General features: G+C 41.3%; 1 long non-coding RNA gene across 7 annotated transcripts in view; it reads right to left on the bottom strand.

Annotated features, from left to right (window-relative positions):
- Window positions 1-1,897: 1,897 nt before the first annotated feature.
- The window catches only part of LOC143933537 (uncharacterized), a 483,729-nt gene continuing 468,058 nt past the window's right edge, over window positions 1,898-17,568 (bottom strand). For all 7 annotated transcript variants that reach the window (XR_013263113.1, XR_013263115.1, XR_013263118.1 and 4 more), the window contains one exon: window positions 1,898-2,626. This is a non-coding gene — a long non-coding RNA (uncharacterized LOC143933537). The remainder of the gene's footprint in view (window positions 2,627-17,568) is intronic.

Genomic DNA, 17,568 nt, shown 5'->3' with positions numbered 1-17,568 from the left:
ATGTTCCAATCGGGTCTGCCTGTCCATTTTTCGGGCGGACCCATTCAGAACCTCCATTCTTCTTTGTGGAGCAACAGGTGTAAATGGACAAGTGTTCACTCTGCATGAGCAGAGCCAACCAGGACCAGTCATTATGGTTGCCACCTCATACCTTTAAACCCAACCACATATTAATTACAAAGGTTCTGTGGCTGATTAAGGTGGTAATTAAACTCCCTTGGTGCCTTATCTGCATTTAATTAGCCTCAGAACCTGTGGAATTCATATGTGTTTGGGTTTAAAGGGATGAGGTGGCAACTCTACCTGTTATCTACCTGCTTAGCGTGGATCAGTGCAGAGATCCCCTGCTGAGCAAGCGGATCGCAGCCACAGTCCGCTCCGTGTGAAAGGGGCCTTTTTCTACTTTCAACACATAATGGGTGGTACAGTGGTGTAGTGGTTAGCACTCTCACCTAGCAATAAGCAGGGTCGCTGGTTCAAATCCCAACCACGACACTACCTGCCTGGAGTTTGCATGTTCTTCCTGTACCTGTGTGGGTTTCCTCCAGGTACTCCGGTTTCTTCCCACACTCCAAAGACATACAGGTAGGTAAATTGGCCCTAGTATATGAATGGGGACCTTGGATTGTGGGCTCCTTGAGGGGAGGGACCGATGTGAGTGTGCAATGTACAGTGATGGGGACAATTGTAGACACTCAGGTTGAACTGGATGGACTGGTGTCTTTATTCAACCTTACTAACTATGTATCACAAACTTCAGGGACAACATGCTCACTTGCTGCCTTATATATCCCACCCACTGTTAGATACCATTGTAACAAAATAATGTTATTCGCTTTACCTTTCAGTGGTCAGAATATTACGGTTGATTGGGGTATTTCCAGAGTACTAGTGGGAACATTAAGATGCATTTGCTTGGCTTTCTGCTTTTAACAGTAAAAAACGCAAAAGATGAATAGAAACACAAACGGTTTTCATGCTGCTGCAGTTTTAATCCTGGCGTACTCATCTTTAATCAGTCTGTACAACACTTGCTTGGAATCGTTTATTGAGCGTAGCAACAAGAAATCAAGCCAACTCGTTTTGGGATAACGGGCACTCCCTCTTCCTCAGGGCTGTTTCTGCATACTAATATTAAATGGGGAAGGATCCTAAACAGTAACGTTTGATAGACATATGCACTGCTGAAGAAAAAAATTGTTTTTGTTTCATTCATTTTTTTTTTTTTTTTTTTTTTGGGTCATTCGTTATGATCGCAATTTTAAAATTCAGAAATACAAAAATCAGAAAGAAAATCTGAAAATTTGAAGGAATAACTAACTAAAAATAACTAACTATTAAATTATATGTATTGTAATTTCCCTTCAAATTTGTCTGTTAATGTAACGAATACAAATTTATCTGAAGTTACAAATTATACAAAGTAACAAATGCCGCATCTAAATGAATGGAACGCTAAAATTAATAATAAATAATAATAATTAAAAGGTTTTATTATTATTATTTATTATTATTAATTAGTTAGTTTTCATTTGTTTATATACGGCATGCGTTATTTTGGATAATTTGGATAATTTGTAAGTTCGTATTCTTTACATTCACAGCCAAATTTGAAAGGAAATTCCAATATCTATAATTTTATAGTTAGTAATAGTTAAGTTATTATCAGTTAGTTATATTTCAGATTTTCTAATTTTCGGGTTTTCAGATTGTAGAATTTCCAAATTTCCGAATTTTTTAATTTAAGTCGTTACGAATTTTCTAATTTTCTAATTTACGAACTTTCGAATTTACAAAAATTCTGAAAAATTTGTTAAACGGGTTTTCATTAATTCGGATATTTCCAAATGAATGAATTTGTTGAAATTCATAAAAAAAACGAGTTTGGAAAGAAACTAATTGCACATATCTAAAGATTGATGACGTCTGTGTTTAAAGAGGCAGCTCTGTAAACAGGCATTTATTGAGGCATCCCTGTTTGGAGCATCTCTGTTTGTGAGGTGTTTACAGAGGCATCCCTGTTTGGGATCCTTCCCCATTTATCATTAGTATGCAGCAACAGCCCTGAGGAAGGTGGAGTCTTTTTTCCTCTGAAACGCGTCGCCTTGATTACTTGTTGCTACTCTCAATAAACAATTACAAACTCAACTTCCAACTTGCATTCACTGGATATCAGGCGCTCTTTGCTACCGACCTTTTTAAAAGGAAACAACCTTAAGGGCATACCCAGAGGTAGCAGCCCAAGGCTCCAAAAAAAGGGCTTACCGCCATCTTATTTTTAATCTGGGACAAAACCATTGGAAGGGAATTCATCCAACCCTCCCCCATCATCTCCTACTCATTGACCGATGACTGGTTGAGTCAGTCCAGTGCAATCTCCAAATCCTAAAGAGTTGCATTTTCATTTAGTCATTGTTCATGTAGTCACGATTCCGCCACATTTAGGCCCATCTCAGTCACATGGCGTGTAATTCTGGAGAAAGGTTAGGATCTTCATTGTATTTTGCTGACAGAAGACAGTTCCTGGAGGTGTCTTCAGTAAAGGGACATGCGTCCAAGCAACCTTCCAATGTCTCCTTTTGCCTTCACTGACCAGAATCCAAATCCTCCAGTGATCCAGCAGATCCTGCCATGAGATACAAATAATCTTTAGAGAAGTAGAAATATAGTAACAGGAAAGCCTTCTTTTAACTCTTCCTCTTTATTAATTGTTTTCCAGTCAATGAGAGTCTGGATTTCTCAACTGACTCAGTTCTGTTTTTAGAAAGGAAAGGGTGAATAATGGGTGAGTAAGTAAGGGAGTCAACAATGTACGTAAGCTGGAAGAAAAGAGCCCAAAAAATAATAAAATAAAGCATACATTTTTCCCAGAACAGGTATTACCATCTAACCCTAATTTTTAGGTTTGGATAGAGTAGGGAGAATTACAGTTTCTAGCAGCTTTGTATCTTTGTATTATATATATATATATATATATATATATATATATATATATATATATATATATATATATGGTAGTGGTTATAATATATATAGTGGTTTTATATATATATATATATATATATATAGCTATATATAGATATCTATATACATATCTGTATATATATATATATATATATATATATATATATATATATATATATATATATATATATATATATATATATATATATATATATATATATATATATATATATAAAACCACTTCAGCCCCAGAAGGATTTACACCCTTAATGACTAGGCCATATTTTGCGATGTGCCACTGCATTGCTTTAACTAACAATTGCGCTGTCGTGCAATGCCATACCCAACACAATTGATGTCCTTGTTTACCCACATATAGAGCTTTCTTTTGGTGGTATTTGATCACCTCTGCGGTTTTTATTTTTTGCACTATACACAAGAAAAGACTGACATTTAAAAAAAAATAATATATATTATATATATATATATATATATATATATATATATATATATATATATATATATATATATATATATATATATATATATATATATATATATATTTTATATATACATATATATATATATTTTTTTTTATTTATTTTATTATTATTATTTATTTTTTTGCTGCTATTAAACAAACCCAATAAAAAAAAAATCTAATTTCTTCATCGATTTAGGCCAATTTGTATACTGCTACATATTTTTAATAAAAACAAAAACAAACATTGAGTGTATATTGAGTAAAATCGGCACTTTTTAGCAGGACTGCGACATTGCGGTGGACAGATCGGACACCTAACTGAAATTTTTGACACTTTTTTGGGCACCAGTGACATTACTAAAATATGCACTGACTTTGTACTAATGTCATTGGCAGGGAAGGGGTTAACATCAGGGGCAATCAAGGGGTTAAATGTGTTCCCTTATTGTGTGTTCTAACTGTATGGGGGATGGGCTGCCTGGAACAGCCAACAGAGCCGTCTTTCTGCATAGCATCATCCCGTCAGAAAGGAGTTATAGAAGAAAGGTTGAGACTTTGAATGAGACACGGGTCTCCATCCCTATGCATACATGAAAAAGAGGCTTCTTTGGGACTTTTAATCCATCAGAAGGGAGATCTGCCTAGTTGAGTATGGCAGATCCCCGTTCTGTCACTGTGGGAAGCAATCGTGGGCGGCCGGCGGACATTGAGTCCGCCAGACTTAGTGATTGGCTCCCCCCCGCTGGCCAATGGGCACGCACATGCTCCTCTGGCAGTGCGCGTGCCCCCAGATCACCATGTACGAGCCTGATGTACACCTACGACGATTTTCTTAGCCGAGCCAACCTGCCACAGTATAACTGCGGTGGCTGGTCGGCACGCGGTTAATAAAATAATTTGTTTTAACCATTTAACAACCACCCCATAGCAGATTTACTGCTACAAAGCAGGTGTTCTGTGCAGAATCACGTATATATATGTGATTCTGCACTTTTAGGGAGCTCATGTGTGTGCCATCAGCGCACAGCTCCTGCTGTGATTAGATTAATGGATGTACGCCGGTATCCACTGATCGTCAAGGAGAGAGGCTGGACGGAGCTCTGCCTATGTAAACAAGGCAGACCTCCATTCTGGCAGTGGGGATGTGATGGATTTTGTTTCCCTGCAAAGTAGGGAAAAAAAACTACACATTCCTTAGTAAAAGCACCCCACATGGTACACAAAGTGTGTCTGGACCCCATGACCGAGCTATACCGCAGATGGACACCAGTGAAAAAAGCACCCTGAGGCGATTCAGTTTGCATAGGTAGCGCTGTACAAGTCACGCATTCATTCGTTCAGTCATTCATTTACAAAAACACTGGCTAGGCACATATTTAACCCTTTGATCACCCTAGATGTTCAACCCCTTCTTAAACAGTGTCATTAGTACATTGACAGTGCATATGTTTAGCTCTGATCACTATATTAGTGTCACTGGTACCCAAAAAGGGTCAAAAGTGTTAATTAGTGTCAGATTGTACGCCGCAATATCGCAGTCCCGCTATAAGTCCCTGATCGCCACCATTACTAGTATAAAATAAATAAAAATTCCAGTATAAATCCCATAGTTTGTAGACTCTATAACTTTTGCACAAACCAATCAATGTACGCTTATTGGGATTTTTCTTTTACCAAAAATCTGTAGCAGAATACATATTGGCCTAAATTTATGAAGAAATAATTTTTTTTAAATTTTTTATTGGATATGATTTATAGAAGAAAATAAAAAATATAGTTTCTTTTCAAAATTATCTTTTTTTTTGGGGTACGGTGTTGCATGACCGTGCAATTGTCAGTTAACCACTTGCCGACTGGGCCATAGCCGAATGATGGCTACAGCGCAGTCGGCTAGTTCTGAGAGGGCATCCAGGGATGTCCTACCGAACTCACACTTCCCCCACACCCCTTGGGGCAAGCATATGGAAGTGTCCATGCTCGCCGGGTTCACCGGACCCAGTGCATCACAGATCGCAGGAAAGGGTCAATTTACCACATAATCACTTCATCCATTGATGGAGCGGTCACAATGTAAACAATCCGGGTCATGCAGGGGTTCAGCTCCCTCCTTTCCTCACACATATACAGCGTGCAAGGAGAGGAGAGAGATTTAGTGTAGCACAGCAAGTCTAATTGATTTTTACTGTGCTTTACAGTGCCTAGCAGTGCCACATCAGTGCCACCAGTGCCACTACAGTGCTCATCTGCGCTCTACAGTGCCACTACAGTGCCCTACAGTGCCACATCAGTGCCACTACAGTGCTCATCTGTGCCATCAGTGCCACATCAGTGCCACTACAGTTCCACCAGTGCCACATCAGTGTGCATCTGCACCACTACAGTGCTCTACACTGCTCATCTGTGCAGCTACAGTGCTTTATAGTGCCATCAGTGCCACATCAGTGTCACTACAGTGCTCATCAGTGACACTACAGTGCTAGTCAGTGCCACTACAGTGCCCAATAGTGCACATTAGTACCCATAAGTGAGTGTCAGCCTATCAGTGAATCCTGGAGGTGCTACTGGCACGTTGGGCCTCTGTATCAGTGGCGGACCGTCCATAGGGGGCGCCTGGATGTCACCCCCTTAAGTGCACTGTGTTCAGACGCTGGTCACAGTGCACCTATGGGAAGTGCCATGTCTATGCAATCATGAGATTGCAGACGCGGCGCTTCATTTGCGGGCATTTAGTATATATTACTACGGTCGGGCAGTTTGATTGACATCTGAGTTTGATATCACTTCCTTTTTTCTCTCTCCAATTGCGCCCAGGAGAGAGGAAACAGGAAGTATGAGAGGACGGACCTCTCCACAGGAGACATCACTGGAGAGGACAACACACAGCAAGGTAAGTAAGGGGGGAGGGGGGTTTGATGTGAGGCTGCTGCAATTTGGTAGGACACATGCTGCTGCATTTGATGGTGACACATGCTGCTGCAATTGGTGGTGACACATTTTGCTGCAATTGATGATGACACATGCTGCTGCAATTGATGATGACACATGCTGCTGCAATTTGGTGGGACACATGCTGCTGTAATTGATGGTAACACATTCTGCTGCAATTGATGGTGACACATGCTGCTGCAATTTGGTGGGACACATGCTGCTGCAATTTGGTGGGACTCATGCTGCTGCAATTTGGTGGTGACACATGCTGCTGCAATTTGGTGGGACACATGCTGCTGCAATTTGGTGGGACTTATGCTGCTGCAATTGATGGTGACACAGGCTGCTGCAATTTGGTGGTGACACATGCTGCTGCAATTGATGGTGCCACATGCTGCTGCAATTTGGTGGGACAAATGCTGTTGCAATTGATGGTGACACATGCTGCTGCAATTTAATGGTGACACATGCTGCTGCAATTTGGTGGGGATACATGCTGCTGCAATTTGGTAGTGACACATGCTGCTGCAATTTGGTGGTGACACGTGCTCCTTCAATTGATGGTGACACAGGCTGCTGCAATTTGATGGTGACACAGGCTACTGCAATTTGATGGTGACACATGCTGCTGCAATTTGGTGGTGACACATGCTGCTGCAATTTGGTGGCGACATATGCTGCTGCAATTGGTGGTGACACAGGCTGCTGCAATTTGGTGGTGAGACAGGCTGCTTGTAAGGAGCGACTCTGCTGGGGACACCTGGTGGCAGGCGATGTGGCTAGTGACACGCTCAGGGCTCCCACTGATTCTGCATTATAGTGAGTTGAATGATTTCATTTTATATTACAATGTTATAATTGAAATAATGCGCTTCAATCATCCTGACACCGTAACAACCATGGTGCCAGGATGATTGAAGTGCTAACACCAGGTGTTTGGAATATCTTTATCTGCTGATTGTTAAACTTTCTAGAATACACACATTTCTATTGTTGTGTAGGATCTGGGCCTGCTGTCCCCCATCCCTCTCTCCCTCTCCCTCCGTCCCTCGTTCATCTCAGACACTAACCACACCGCCTTAGAGCCACGCCCACTATTTTGCTGGAACCACGCCCATTTCCACCAAGTGGGAGGGGTCAAAAAGGAATTGCAGGGTCTGGCGCCCCCCCCCCCCATCCTAAAACGTCATCAGCCACCACTGCTCTGTATGTGGCCAGGCTATGTAAAAGGCTCACACATGATATATCGCCATATTCAGGAGGAGTAGCAGAATGTATTTTGGGGTGGCATTTGTGGTATGCGCATGCCATGTGAGAGAAATAACCTGTTAATATGACAATTTTGTGAAAAAAAACAAAGAAAAACAAATCTTTATTTTGCAAAGAATTGTGGGAAAAAATTAAAACATCCAAAAACTCACCATGCCTCTTACTAAATACCTTGAAATGTCTACTTTCCAACAGGGGCGGACTGACCATTTGGCCACTCGGGCACTGCCCGAGGGCCCCGGGCCACTAGGGGGCCCAATCAGGGTTGCCAGCTTCATAAAACCAGGGACAGTATGTAAAAATCTGTGTTTTTTTTAACATCTGTCTCTGAAATGTCCCTTACCGACATCCATTTGGTCTAAAAATCCTGAGATTATAGCTGCCCTACCTCTCCAGGACCTTCTCAGCCAACAGAAACATGTCTGTGTATACTGTGTGATTGTATACTGTGTGTGTGTGTGTGTATACTGCGTGATTGTATACTGTGTGATTGTATACTGTGTGTGTGTATATTGTGTGGCCACATAATTTCTGATTGCCTGGGGGCCCCATAATCTCCTATTGCCCGGGGCCCCATGAGATGTCAGTCTGCCCCTGCTTTCCAAAAAGGGGTAATTTGGGGGGTATTTATTCTTTCCTGGCCTGTTAGTATCTCAAGAAATGAGTCCTGGCTGTCAGTACATGAGGTGTGATCAATTTTCAGTGATTGGCACTCTATAACCTTCACAACGACCAAACAATATACACTGATTAGTTTTTTTTTTTTGTTTGTTTTTTGTTTTTTACCAAAGCTATGTAGCAGTATAACTTTTGGCCAAAATGTATGAAGAAAAATTACAAAACTTGCTACATTTTATAACAGAAAGAAAGAAAATGCATTTTTTTAAAACAAAAGTTTATTTTTTCATTTATAGCACAAAAAAAAAACAACAAAAAAAAACTGTGGTTATTAAATACCTCCAAAAGAAAGCTCTATTTGTGTGAAAAAAAGGACAGAAATGTCATTTGGGTACAGTGTTACGTGACTGAGTAATTGTCACTCAAAGCGTTGAGAGCACTGAAAGCTGAAAATTGGCCTGGTTTCGGAAGGGGGTTTAAAGTGGTTGTAAACCCTTACAAACCACTTTGACCTACAGGTAAGCCTAGATTAAGGCTTACCTGTAGGTCCAAGAAATATCTCCCAAACCTATACGGTTTAGGAGATATTTGCCCGAAGACGGGCACCGCTGTCTACGGCGCATGCGCCAAAGACAGCGGCGCGCAGGTGCACTGAGCGTGGCATCCTCGATGATGGAAATGCCGCGCGTCTTGGCGCGCATGCGCGGGAGTGACGTCGTCACGGCTTCGCCGAATGACAGCTGCGGAGCTGCGGGACCCCACCGAGAAGATGGATGCGCCGAACTACAGGGGACAGCGGTGACTTTGCTGGCTCCTGTGTCAGGTAAGTGACACATAATGGACTACTATGCGATGTATAGTTGTCCATTATGCTTTGCCTTTGCAGGGAATGAAAGAGGAAGTAAACTCATCAGGGTTTACTTCCTCTTTAAGTGCCCAGTTGTCAAGTGGTTAAAATAATGCAGTGCCAAAAAGCAATATATGGCCTGACCAACATGGAGGGATTAAATCTTCTGGAGTTCAAGTGGTTAAAACATAATTTTTCCTAGGAAAGGTATTTAACATCTAACCCAAATTGTTTTGGATAGAGTCGGGAGAATTATAGTTTCTAGCAGCTTTGTATTTGTTTTAATAGGATATTTTGTTTTAATAAGATACATTGTTTCACGATCTTGTTACTTTTGTTTCTTTTTTCTAAACAGTACTTTATCATTATGCTTATCCAATGCTCATTACACCCTCTGCTGGGTATACCTGGAAACTATCCTGTATGGATTTCCCTAGTTTTTTATGGATATTTATTAACATTGCATTTTTTTATTTTTATTCTTTGTTTTAAGATTTCATACATATTCATATTTTTATTTGAAGTCCGGTTCTGTGTTCCCAAATCCCAGTTTTTAAATAGAAATAGCCAAATAAATATTTGCTGCATTTACTTCCACTGTTGTTATTCTCTTTTCTTACTGCCCACACCTCCATTTATCAGTAGGGCCTATGCCAATTTTGATTTCATTGCTATTTCCCTGCCTGTATTGGCACCGTGTTGAGCCTTGCAGTTCTTCCCAGTGCTTACAAGCTTCCTTCTGCCTCTGCGGAAACCAGGCTTGAGAAAGGGGCAGTTTGACCTGAAAGGCGTTGTCTGATCTCACTTTGTCTCCTGTGCATGTTACTTGATTTCAGTGAACCAGTCCTGGCTTTGATTGTGGCAGGCAGATGACTTAATACTGAATCTCTGCTATCTTTTTTTGCTACTGCCTGTTAAGGAATGCCACACGCTGCTAAGTCATTATGCTGCTATTTCCAGGCTTAAGTGTTATATATTACTTTCTTTATTTGTCTATTAAACATTTGATATACCTCAGTTCACAAACTTAATTCATTCCTTGAGTCTGGTCGTGAACCAATTTGGTCGCAAACTGAGGCAATTTTTCCATAGGGCTGAATGAAAATCAGGTTAATCCGTTCTTATTTGTTTTTGTTTTTTGCACATTCTTGTCACCTTCATTACCGTTCTGCACATTCTTGTCACCTTAATTACCGCTCTGCACATTCTTGTCACCTTCATTACTGCTCTGCACATTCTTGTCACCTTCATTACTGCTCTGCACATTCTTGTCACCTTCATTACTGCTCTGCACATTCTTGTTGCCTTCATTACCGCTCTACACATTCTTGTCATCTGCATTACCGCTCTGCACATTCTTGTCACCTTCATTACTGCTCTGCACATTCTTTTTACCTTCATTACTGCTCTGCACATCCTTGATACCTTCATTACTGCTCTGCATATCCTTGATACCTTCATTACCGCTCTGCACATTCTTGTCACCTGTATTACCGCTCTGCACATTGTTGTCATCTTCATTACTGCTCTGCACATTCCTCTCATCTTCATTACAGCTCTGCACATTCATGTCACCTTCATTACTGCTCTGCTTATTCTTGTCACCTGCATTACCGCTCTGCACATTGTTGTCACCTGCATTACCGCTCTGCACATTCCAGTCACTTGCATTACCGCTCTGCACATTCTTGTCACCTACATTACTGCTCTGCACATTCTTGTCACCTACATTACTGCTCTGCACATTCTAGTTACCTGCATTACCGCTCTGCACATTCTTTTCATCTGAATTACTGCTCTGCACATTCTTTTCATCTGCATTACCGCTCTGCACATTCTTGTCACCTGCATTACCGCTCTGCACATTCTTGTCACCTGCATTTTTGCTCTGCATATTCTTGTCACCTGCATTTCTGCTCTGCATATTCTTGTCACTTGCATTACAGCTCTGCACATTCTTTTCACCTGCAATACCGCTCTGCACATTCTTGTCATCTGCATTTCTGCTCTGCACATTCTAGTCACCTGCATTTCTGCTCTGCACATTCTAGTCACCTGCATTTCTGCTCTGCACATTCTAGTCACCTGCATTTCTGCTCTGCACATTCTAATCACCTGCATTACCGCTCTGCACATTCTTGTTACCTGCATTACCGCTCTGTACATTCTTTTCACCTGCATTACCGCTCTGCACATTCTTTTCACTTGCATTACCACTCTGAACATTCTCTGCAGCATACACCTAGGTAAGTATGATTATTAAATAATCATAGCATGTCCCTTGTCAGCACATGGGCACATAGAAAATTAAAATTTGCATTGTTACCAGTTCTCTTTGTGGACTACAGAACAAATCCCCCCATACTATTATTATTATTATACAGGATTTATATAGCAAACACAGTTTTTGCAATGCTTTACAATATAAAGGGAGACAGTACAGTTACGTTACAATACAATAAAGAAGGATTAGGTGGGTCATGCTCATGGAACTTATGATCTATGTTATGGAGAAGAGAGGGGAGGTGTTCTGTAGTTCTTTCCTAAACAGTGGCAGCCCATCCATACTGGGTGCAGGGGCGCCGCCCCCCTAATCCATGCGCCTGGCCCTCTAAGCTACATGTAGGGTGCATTTATTCCAATTTTTTTTTTTTAAGAAGCACGATTAGAGTCTCTAATTGGCTTCAAAAAAGCATGGGCCCAGGGTGCAGTGCTCTGCGACCTGATCTCACCCTGTTGTGTGACATTAGCAAATGAATATTCACTATTGTCTTCCTAAATCTCCTCCCAGCCAATCAGGAAGTGGGTCCTGAGACCCATCACCCAATTGGCCAAGAGAAGAAACAATCCTATTGGCCAAGGATGAGGAGGGAGGAGACGCTGGGGAAGCCGTCTAAGCCAAGGAGGAGAGGAGATGCAGGGTACAGCAGCCCACTTGCCACCTGGAGGAAGCGTTGCCCATGACCTAGATGGGGTAAGTGCAGAGACCGTGACCGCCTGACCGACCAGGGGGTGTCGGAGGATTGTTTGTCGCCCCCCTCAAAAATATTCCACCGGCCCCCACCCATCCTAAAGTGGAGCAGTGAGTGAACATTGTCATCCTAGAAAAGGAATTGTAGGAACAGTAGGATCACCAGGTGAAAATAAGGAAAAAAACTAAACAAATGCAGCCATCACATCTAAGGACAGGTTAGCTACTATACATTACATGTTGGTTCTTGAGTTTAGATATGCTTTTAGGATCAGTAAGTAACTATAATTTCTTAGGTGTGATTAAAGTGCACACATTTTATTTTTTAAAATAACATATAATTTATACTTACCTGCTCTGTGCAATGTTATTACTCAGAGCAGCCCTGATCTTCCACTTCTCAGGTCCCCTGTGTCTCTCTGGCCCCTCCCCCCCAGCTGTGTGTCCCCATAGCAAGCCACCTGCTCTTGGGGCACTTGTGTGTGCGTGCTCTCCAGCTGGCTCTGTGTCCATTGACACCCAGAGCATGGCTTGGCCCCGCCCCCTCTCTCCCCTCCCTGGCTGTGTTTGACTGCAGCAGCAGTCAATGGCTCCCACTGCTGCCTCTCTGCCCAATGAGCTGAGAGAGAGCCAAGATCACAGGATCAAAATCAGACTCAGGTATTTAGGGGCGCTGGGGGTAGCTGCATTCAGAAGTTTTTTTTACCTGAACGCATAGTAAAAAAAAAGCATTCTTTCTCTAGAATCACTTTAATGACCTTTATGGGTATTCCCAGGGCTTCTGATAAGGGGGTAGCACCCGTCCTCCTGTATGGGGTCCGGACCCCGTCAGTTCAACAGGGGGGCCTGGTCAGAATTATGGTGCAGGCAGTTCCCCTTTCCTGCAGCACTACAGGCTTGGCTTCTTCTCCTCTCCCAGCTGCTGAAGGAGGAGCCACATGGGTTTGGTTTCAAATATGGCACCCCACCCCTGCTTAAATAATAAAGTGATCTCGCGCGGTCATACAAAAATCACCAAAAACACAATATGTATCAAACAGTTCCTAAAAAGTGCAAATATATAAAGTGCAAATAAGAACAAAAATAAAGCGCACAATGTGAAATGCACACTTCAAATGTACAATATATGATATACCACAATAAAGTGCAAAGAGAAATATCTCCAAAAAGATGCGCACCCTACATAAGTCAGATATCACCAGGTAAGTTGGTCTTTATACAGCATCCGGATGGAACCCAATCAAATTCTCATACATTCAGCATGGCTCTAGCGGCTTCTCCTCAATCCCTATTTGTCTCCACGTAGCTGTCCTAATATACTCCGGTGTAATATAGGTAATGCAATTATAGAGAGAAGAGAAAAAAATGCCTCCAATAGAGTAGTATGTTTGGTAAACTGAGGATATATTTATTAAAGTGCTGTAAATTGGACTCTTACATTGAAAACAGTTAAAATAGGCAAATAAACAGAAATATCGGCGTTCAGAGCGCCTTCTCATGTTACTTCCGGTACTTGTCTGCTTACGGCCACTCCCTACGCGTTGCGTCACGTCACGTGACTTCCTCTTGGGAGCCGGATTGGCTGAACAGATATTACTTATATATTGAAAAACCGAAAGACCAACTTACCTGGTGATGCTGATTTCTTCATATGTATGAGGTGAGAGTTTTTTGCGAGACCACCGTCATTAGGAGACCAACTGTGGAGTTGCTCATGAATTTTTATTTTTTTCCATTCCTGCACTAAACCACCATATATATATATATATATATATATATATATATTTAAATAATGTTATTTTTATATATATATATATATATATATATATATATATATATATATATAATCTATCCACCTGTTGAACTTTGTTCTCCTGGAAGGAATATTATTTATTGCTCCCATTTATTGTTTTTGTATTTTACTCCATTCTAGTTCATCTAAACGGAAGGAGTGACTTATGTAGGGTGCGCAACTTTTTGGAGATATTTCACTTTGCGCTTTATTCTGTTGTATCATATATTGTTCCCTTGAAGTGTGCATTTCACATTGTGCACTTTATTTTTGTTCTTATTTGCACTTTTTTAGGTGTTTGATACATATTGTGTTTTTGGTGATTTTATATGATCACTTTATTATTTCATTTTTAATTTTGTGTATTGTGAACACTTTTAGGTTTTGCGGCTGGTTTTAGATATTATCATCACATATTTCTGTCCTAAAACACTATTTTTATCTACTCAGAGTAGCACGAAAGACATTTTCACTCACCCCCACCCCTGCTGTTCTGATCACCCTCTCTCCTGTCCAGGATCCCCATTCAACTGCACCTATGACCCCCCTGTGCCCTATACTCCTCCCCCTGTGTTTATTATGCTTCAATTTTTTGAATGAACAGGGAGCCTCTGTATAGTGTGCTTCCTGTTTATTCATTCAGTAGCAGAGGAAGGATTGGAGATTTGTATCCTCAATCACTTTCTTTGTCTGAAAAGTGGGACATCAGGGGTCTTTTTATTTCACCCTCTGATATTTCAGCAAGTAACTCCCCATTAAAAAATTTTAAGTTAATTAAAAAATAATAAAAAAAAATATCATTAAGGGCATGTTCACATGGGCCAGGGAAATTAGTGGTTTGCTCATGTGGCTGGAGCCATGTTCGGGGGTCATACACTTGCGCCCATCCAGGCTGGGGGGGTGGGGTGGGGTGCTGTATAAACCATACGACACTCACATTTAAGCAAAAAACAAACAATTTAGGAAGCCAAAGATGAATTCCAGCGGGATTCCCTTCTGAAGATTTCTGCCCCCCTGGGAGGATGTAGAGATGTCAGATTACGTACAAGGCCTGTTTAAAGACTTTCACAAATGTGTGGCTTGAGGGTGGCGCGGTGACAGATTTATAGTCACTTTGGTTTCCCTGAAGCAGTCAACCATGATTAATTATAACTGAAGTGCAAATTAAAGAGAGCAATAAAACTAACCACAGCCGGGAACATAGATCACAGCACAGAGCTGTATGAATGAATATAGACCATATATATTTATTAATTATTATTATTATTTTTTTTTTTATGATTTGTGTTTTCTGATGGTCAGTTAAAGCAATGCAGTGCCGAATCGCAAAAAAAATAAAAATGCTCTGGTCATTAAAACGGAGTTCCACCTATTTAAAAGTTAGCAGCTACAAAAAAAGTAATAATAATCAGACATTCACCTGTCCCAGGGTCCAGCGATGCGGGTGAACAAAACCCCCGCTCCTCTCCTCCTCCTCCTCTCTGCGGTGCCGGCAATGCCACTGTGGGCGCCCGGCTGTGTCTTCACAGCCGGGCACGCAATGCCCATTAGACATGGGCACCGTCAATAAATTCGTTTAGTTCTGTTCCGTTACGGTTCATATTAAAATTAATGCGTACTTTGTATTTCGTGTCCGAAATTCAATTTTAATTCGTATTGTCGTTAGGTTCCTTAACTTGTACGAACGTTCTTTAGGATGAATTTAAAGGCAAAAATATCCCTCAATATGACAGTTGATGCTGATGGAAGTTTGGTTTTTATCCGAAATACGAAATATCGTTGAAGAATTTCCTATTCGAAATACGAATTTTCGTTAGATGAGGGGCTCCCACCATCCCTGTACTGTGCTGACTTCCTCCTGGGGATTCGTAAAAACAAAAGTTCGTATTTTGTACAAAATTTGGACGCATGGCAATTCGTATTTCGGGTATGAAACGAATCGCACATGTCTAATGCACATGTGCAATTACAGGGAGTGGGGGGGGGGGAGTTGAACTACCTTCCAGAGCCGCAGAGACCCGGAAGGAAGCGGGAGCTGGATGTCTCTAAAAAGAGGGTATCCACTCCCTCCCACCCCAAAAAAAAGGACATGTCAAATGTGGCATGTCAGGGGGTCACCAACACTTAAACCCCGGAGTTCCATTTTTGGATCCCCTTCATCTGCACCTATGACCCCCCTGTGCCCTATATCCCCCCCCCCCCCGTGTTTATTATGCTTCAGTTTTTTGAATGAACAGGGAGCCTCTGTATAGTGTGCTTCCTGTTTATGCATTCAGTAGCAGATGAAGGATTGGAGATTTGAGTCCTCAATCACTTTCTTTGTCTGAAAAGTGGGACATCAGGGGTCTTTTTATTTCACCCCCTGATATTTCAGCAAGTAACTCCCCATTAAAAAAAATTTAATTCAATTAAAAATTTTTTTAAAAAAATATCATTAAGGGCATGTTCACATGGGCCAGGGAAATGAGTGGTTTGCTCATGCGGCTGGAGCCATGTTCGGGGGTCATACACCTGCGCCCACCCAGGCTGGGGGGGGGGGGGTGGGGTGCTGTATAAACCATACGACAATCACATTTAGGCAAAAAACAAAAGTTTTAAGAAGCCAAAGATGAATTCCAGCGGGATTCACTTCTGAAAGATTTCTGCCCCCAGGGAGGATGTAGAGATGTCAGATTACATACAAGGCCTGTTTAAAGACTTTCACAAGGTGCGGCTTGAGGGTGGCGCGGTGACAGATTTATAGTCAGTTTGGTTTCCCAGAAGCAGTCAACCATGATTACTTATAACAGATGTGCAAATTAAAGTGAGCAATAAAACTAACCACAGCCGGGAACATAGATCACAGCACAGAGCTGTATGAATGAATATAGACCATATATATTTATTAATTCATTATTATTATTATTATTTTTTTATTTTTTTTATGATTTGTGTTTTCTGATGGTCAGTTAAAGCAATGCAGTGCCGAATTGCAAAAAATGCGCTGGTCATTAAAACGGAGTTCCACCTATTTAAAAGTAAGCAGCTACAAAAAAAGTTATAATAATCAGACATTCACCTGTCCCGGGGTCCAGTGATGCGGGTGAACAAAACCCCCGCTCCTCTCCTCCTCCTCTCTGCGGTGCCGGCAATGCCACTGTGGGCGCCCGGCTGTGTCTTCACAGCCGGGCATGCAATGCGCATTAGACATAGGCTTGTGCAATTCGTTTCGTAACAAATCGAAATTTGGCCGAATTTTGCATCTTATTCGTTATATATTTCTTTCGTATTCGTTGTAATTTGTTATTTTTTTGTTCGGACATTCGGATGCATCCGAATGTCCGAACAAAAAAATAACAAATTACAACGAATACGAAAGAAATATAACGAATGAATTCGAATGAATTCGACATGATTCGAAATTATTTCAACCGCATTCGAAATTATTTCAACATGATTCGACATTATTTCAACCGCATTCGAAAATATTTTGTGACCCGAATTTAGGGCCATGTATCTCGGGGTTACTTGGTGCTAGACACTTAAAATTTGGATATGTTGTAGTGCTAGTACGATTGTGTTTACATACCAAATTTGGGGTTTCTAGCTATAAGTGACCCCAAAATATGTGGCGCCAAAATCGGGTCGCAAAATGTTATTAGTTATTAGAGCAGAGAATGACATTTTGCGACCCGATTTTGGGGCCACATATCTCG

The sequence above is a fragment of the Lithobates pipiens genome, unplaced genomic scaffold, assembly GCF_037356315.1.
Source record: "Lithobates pipiens isolate NorthernLeopardFrog02 unplaced genomic scaffold, aLitPip1_a1.2 Scaffold_27, whole genome shotgun sequence".
Lineage (NCBI taxonomy): Eukaryota > Metazoa > Chordata > Amphibia > Anura > Ranidae > Lithobates > Lithobates pipiens.
Note: the sequence above shows the minus strand (reverse complement) of the source record. Positions and strands in the feature narration are given on the sequence as shown.